We start from the raw sequence: 6,079 nt of genomic DNA, 5'->3' as shown, positions 1-6,079 counted from the left end.
CAGGCTGTGATTCAGCCTGTCAATATACTCCCCACTGCACATCTGCCGGAGTTTGTCAAAGTTTTAGATGCCATGTCAAATCTTTGCAAACTCCTAAGTAACTCACAATGTCTTTTTATGTATTGCATTACACTGCTGCCACAAAGCAACAAATTACTGAAGGTACGTCAGTGACAATAAACCTGATTGTGACTGTCATTACAGTCACTGTGGACTGCAGATTCTGAATCAGGTTTCATATCACTGGCATATGTTGTCAAATTTATTGTTTTGTGGCAGCAGTAGATTGCAATATGTAATTTTAAAAACTATAAATTACAATAAGATGTACAGTACGCACGCACGTATTCATGTATATTTTTTCCCTCACCCCTTATGGGTGGTGTGTGTGTATTTTTCTCTCATTCTCAGCTCCTCTCCCAGAGGCCTGGGAGTGAGGGCTCTGCGCAGTATCCTTGCTGTTCCTAGTAGTGTGCTCTTCTGCACCGAGATCCCAGATGTTGTTCCCAGGATCTGTTGGAGCCACTCTCCCAGTCCAACTGTCACAGCTCCAAATGCTCATATCATCACTGAGATTACTCTGGCTTTAACCTTCCACATCCTTTCTATCTGCTCTTTCAAGCCCTGATATTTCTCCAGCTTCTCATATTCTTTCTTCCCGATGTTCCTGACATTCGGGATTGCCACATCTATTCCTATTGCTTTCTTCTGTTCCTTGTCCAGTATTACTAGATCTGGGAGGTTGGCCAGTACCTGCTTATCAGTCTGTATTGGGAAGTCCCACAGGATCTTAGCTCTGTCATTTTTCACCACCTTCTCAGATGTTTCCCGTTTGGACTTGGGAGTGTCTGATCCATGCTCAGCACAGATGTTCCTGCGGACAACGGTCTTCATTATTGGCAGAGTCCCCACTTGCGCTTGATGCGGGTTGTTGTTAAATTAGTATTCCATTAATTCCATGTTGTCCAGTCTCATCCATTTATAGTTTGTTAAATAAAATTAAAAAAGTCGTGCAAAAAGAGAGCAAAAGAAGAAAAAGCAGTGACGGTGTTCATGTGCTCACGAACAATTCAAAAATCTGATGGCGGAAGCTGTTCCTGAATTGTTGAGTGTGTGTCTTCGGGCTCCTGTAGCTCCTCCTTGTTTGTAGCCATGAGAAGAGGGCACGTCCTGGGTGATGGGGTCCTTCATAATAGGTGCTGCCTTTTTGACGTCATACCTCAGTGCTGGGGAGGCCAGTGCCCGTGATGGAGCTGGCCAAGTTTACAGGTTTCTGCAGCTTTTTCCGATCCTGTGCAGTGGCCTCTCCGTACCAGATGGTGATGCCTCCAGTTAGAATGCTCCCCACTGTACATCTATTGAAATTGTGAGAGTCTTTGATGTCATAACAAATCTCCTCAAGCTCCTAATGAATTATAGCCACTGCCAATGCCATCTATCCAATTTCATCAATATGTTGGGCCCAGGATAGAGCCTCAGAGATGTTGACACCCAGGAAGTTGAACCTGCTCACCCTTTCCACTGCTGATCCCTCAATGGCGGCTATTATGTGTTTCTTCGACTTTCCCTTCCTGAAATCCACAAGCAGTTTCTTGGAGAGATACAGGAGCCTGAAGACACACACTCAGTGATTCAGGCAACACTCACAACACGCTGGAGGAACTCAGCAGGTCGGGCAGCATCCGTGGAAACGATCAGTCAACGTTTCGGGCCGGAACCCTTCGTCAGGACTGTAGAGGGAAGGGGCAGAGGCCCTATAAAGAAGGTGGGGGAGGGTGGGAAGGAGAAGGCCGGTAGGTTCCAGGTGAAAAACCAGTAAGGGGAATGATAAAGGGGTGGGGGAGGGGAAGCAGGGAGGTGATAGGCAGGAAAGGTGAAGAAGGAATAGGGGAAAACACAAAGGGTAGTAGAAGGAGGCGCAGTCTTCTCCTCCCCACCCTCCCCCACCTTCTTTATAGGGCCTCTGCCCCTTCCCTCTACAGTTCTGACGAAGGGTTCCAGCCTGAAACGTTGACTGATGGTTTCCACGGATGCTGCCCGACCTGCTGAGTTCCTCCAGCGTGTTGTGAATGCTGTTTTGACCCCAGCATCTGCAGAGTGGTTTGTGTTTACTCAGCGATTCAGGAACAGCTTTTCCCCCTCTGCCATCAGATTTCTGAATGGACAATGAATCCTGAACACCACCTCAATATTTTGCTCCCTTTTTACGCTACTTTTTTATAATTTATGTTTCTTGTTGTAACATATAATCATTGTTTATGTATCGCAAAGTACTCCTGCCGTAAAACAACAGGACCGAAAGGAGCCGATAATAGACCTGAACTGGAAAGTATTTGTGTGACCATCAGTAATTACAACTAGATTGTAACTAGTTTAAAATTACTTGCGACTTTAATTCAAGTTGTCACATCAATGTGGCAGGAAGTCCTGCCGAAGGGTTTCGACTGTACTGTTTTTCCACGGATGCTGCCTGCTGCTGAGTTTCCCGCAGCTTTCCCAGCCTCGGCAGATTACTGTTTGCGACCTAAAAGTGAAAGTTTGTTCAAGCACCTTGCTTTAGGGACCGCCTCTCCACCCACTATCATTGGCTACTCCGCTTTGTCTCCGCCCAGTCTTTATTCCATCCAATCCTGCTTCAGGATCCTTTGTCAATCAACGTTCCCTTTCACGCTCGACGCAGATCCTAGCTGTCACTCAAGGTCTCTGGCTCCGCCCATCTCCCCGCTGCCGGCTCCGGATCCAGGATTGGGTTGGCTGCATATCAATCACCATTCCAGCCTCGCCTCCCTCCCCGGCCACATGACCTGTGTCCCGCCCACATCCACATCACGGTTCGGTGATTGGTTGTAAAGCCAGCTGCCCGAAGCAGTTGCTGTGCTGTGATGGCCGAGTGGTTAAGGCGTTGGACTTGAAATCCAATGGGGTCTCCCCGCGCAGGTTCGAACCCTGCTCGCAGCGATAGCCTTTTGCCCGGACGCCGGCACTTTACCCACCTCTTCAATTAATCTTATTATTTGAAGCCATTATTATTTCAAAAAAAAAATCATCGACTCTGTATTTCCTTCAATAGATGTTCCCTGACCGTCAGCATTTTGAGCATGTGGCTCAAGGTTTCCCACCTGGAAGAGGGACATATTCTGAGGAGCAGTTTGGCGACGGTACCCACACTAATCTCAGCTCCGTCAGTCAGAGGGATCAAGCCCGTCAGAGTGGAGTCGACAAGCAAAGGGCAGCCTGGGATCCACGCAAGCTACCCTTTCCTGCATGTACCGTATAAAGTTAAAAGTGCACCTCTGATACTATAGAGATTGTCCAGAGGAGATTTACAAGGATGTTGCGTGGATTGGGGAGCACGCCTTATGAAAACAGGTTGAGTGAACTTGGCTTTTTCCCCTTGGAGCAACAGAGGATGAGAGGTGACCTGATAAAGGTGTATAAGATGATGAGAGGCATTGATCGTGTGGGTAGTCAGAGGCTTTTTCCCAGGGCTGGAATGGCTAGAGTGAAGGGGCATAGTGTTAAGGTGCTTGGAAGTAAGTACTCTTAGATAGGTACATGGAGTTTAGAAAAATAGAAGGCTATGCGGTGGGGAAAGTCTAGGCAGCTTCCAGAGTGGATTACCTGGTCGCCACAACATTGTGGGCCGAAGGGCCTGTAATGTGCTGTAGATTTCTATGTTCCATGATTCTATAAGTCTATGATTTCAGCATCTGCAGAATCTCCACCAGACATTGGGGCAGAATTAGGCCATTCAGCCCATTGGGTCAGATCACTGTTCCATTGTGGCTGATGATTTACCCCTTTCAACCCCATTTGCCTGTCTTCTCCCTGTAAACCTTTGACACCCTGTCTATTAAGACCCATCAATCTCTGCTTTAAATATACCCAATGACTTGGCATCCACAGCCATCTGTGGCAATGAATTCCACAGATTCATCAACCTCTGGCTGAAGAAATTTATCCTTATGTCTTCCAAATGAATGCCCATCTATTCTGAGCCTGTGCCTGCTGGTCCTAGACTGCCCCACTATAGAAAACATACTCTTCGCATCCACTCGATCAAGGTCTTTCAATCAATCTGATTCCCCCTCCCCCAATCTGTCTTCAATAAGATCCTCCCCCCCCCCCACCAGTCTTCTAATCTCCAGTGAGTACAGGGCCAGAGACATCAAACACTCCACATACATTAACCCTTTCATTCCCAGAATCATTCTCATGAACCTCCTCTGGACAATCACTTCTCAGGCAGTCACCAGTTAGTCAGCTCAACACTGTACTGAATCCTGTTCCCAGACTCCGTCGAAGGATACGACCTGACTCGAAGCAAAGGGGATTAGTTCAGACTGCAAATAGGTTCGCCCATGTTAACGGCTCGCAGATCCACACCTACAAGTTCCTGGACGTCAACAACTCTGAAGATCAATCCTGAGCCCAACATGTTGATGCAATTACAAAGAGGACACAAAGATGGCTACACTCCATTAAGAGTTTGGGGAGTGTTGGTATGTCACCAAAGACACTCACAGATTTCTACAGATGTATTGTGGAGAGCATTCTGACAGGTTGTATCCCCGTCTCATGTGGAGAGGCCACCGTACAGGACTGGAAAAGTTTCAGAAAGTTGTAAGCTCAGCCAGTTCTGTCACGGGCACTGGCCTCCCCAATACTGGGGACGCCTTCAAAAGGCGATGTCTCGAGAAGGCACATCCATCATCAAGGTTCCTCACCACCCAGGACACACTGTCTTCTCATCGCTACATCACGGAGGAGGTACAGGAGCCTGAAGACACTCACTCAATGTTTCAGCAACAGCTTTATCCCCTCCACCATCAGATTTCTGAATGGACAATCAACCGCACTATTCTGCTCCTTTTTGAACTGCTTATTTATTTTAAAATATTTGTTATTGTAACTTGTCGTATCTTTATGTATTACACTGTGCTGCAACACATTTCAGGACATATGTCCAAGGGAAACACTGCCATGGACAGTCCAAAGCCTGGCTGCAAAACAGAGAACACATTTCAGGACATATGTCAGTGACAACCATGATCCTCATCCCAGGCTCCAGCTGAAGGCCGGATCTTTCCTATGTGACAGCTCCATGGAAAAGGCAGGGAGCAGATCCAGACACAACAAACTGACTTCATTGAAAACCTCAACTCCGTCACTCGTGAGTAGCTGTCCAACACCCGCTTCAGGTTCTGTTGCTGTGGAAATCTATGACTCTGACATGGACGGTCCCAAGACCAGCTGCGAAAGGTGGAGGGTTGGACGTGGGGCCTGCAACCCCACCCCGTCACAACCCAGAGCTACTGAGCTCCCTGGGAGAGGAAGGATCTCCACTCAGAAGGCATAAAAAGTGGTGTACTGAAAGCAGAAACCACAGGTCTGATCAACCCTTGGCCCAGGACAAAGGACTCTGGCAAGCTGCTCCCAGCAGCCTAAGCCCCAGTAAGGGTGACAGGCTTCAGAAGAAGAAGAAAGAAATTTATCTCCCATTTACACCTGCCCCTTGGGGTATGCAACCATGGTCCACGCAGATCAAATCAGCGAAAGTCGGTGTCAAACTAGGCTGCAACGAGAAAATATAAAAATATTGAAAAGTAGTGTAAAAAGAGAGCAAAATAATGAGCTGGTGTTGATGGGTTTATGAACCGTTCAGGAATGTGACGGTGGAGGGGAATGTGCTGGTCATCTGTCTTCAGAAAAGAACATAGAACATAGAAATTTACAGCAAAATACAGGCCCTTCGGCTCACAATGTTATGCTGACCATGTAACCTACTCTAGAAACCGCCTAGAATTTCCCTCGCGCATAGCCCTCTATTTTTCTAAGTTTATCTAAGAGTCTCTTAACAGACATTGTATCTGCTTCTACCACCTCCACTGGCAGTGCATTCCACACACCCACCACTCTCTGTGTGAAAAACTTACCCCTGACATCCCCTCGGTACCTATTTCCAAGCAGCTTAAAACTGTGCCCCTCGTGTCAGCCATTTCAGCCCTGGGAAAAAGCTATCCACATGATCAATGGCTCTCATCGTCTTATACACCTCCATCAGGTCACCTCTCATCCT

General features: G+C 47.4%; 1 non-coding gene across 1 annotated transcript; it reads left to right on the top strand.

The window, feature by feature from the left end:
* The first annotated feature begins 2,876 nt into the window (after positions 1 to 2,876).
* On the top strand, positions 2,877 to 2,958 carry trnas-uga (transfer RNA serine (anticodon UGA)). The gene has a single exon. It is a non-coding gene; the product is annotated as a tRNA-Ser (tRNA).
* The last annotated feature ends 3,121 nt before the right edge of the window (positions 2,959 to 6,079 follow it).

This window comes from Mobula birostris, chromosome 7 (assembly GCF_030028105.1).
Source record: "Mobula birostris isolate sMobBir1 chromosome 7, sMobBir1.hap1, whole genome shotgun sequence".
In the NCBI taxonomy this organism is placed as follows: Eukaryota; Metazoa; Chordata; class Chondrichthyes; order Myliobatiformes; family Myliobatidae; genus Mobula; species Mobula birostris.
This window is presented reverse-complemented; position numbering and strand designations above follow the sequence as displayed.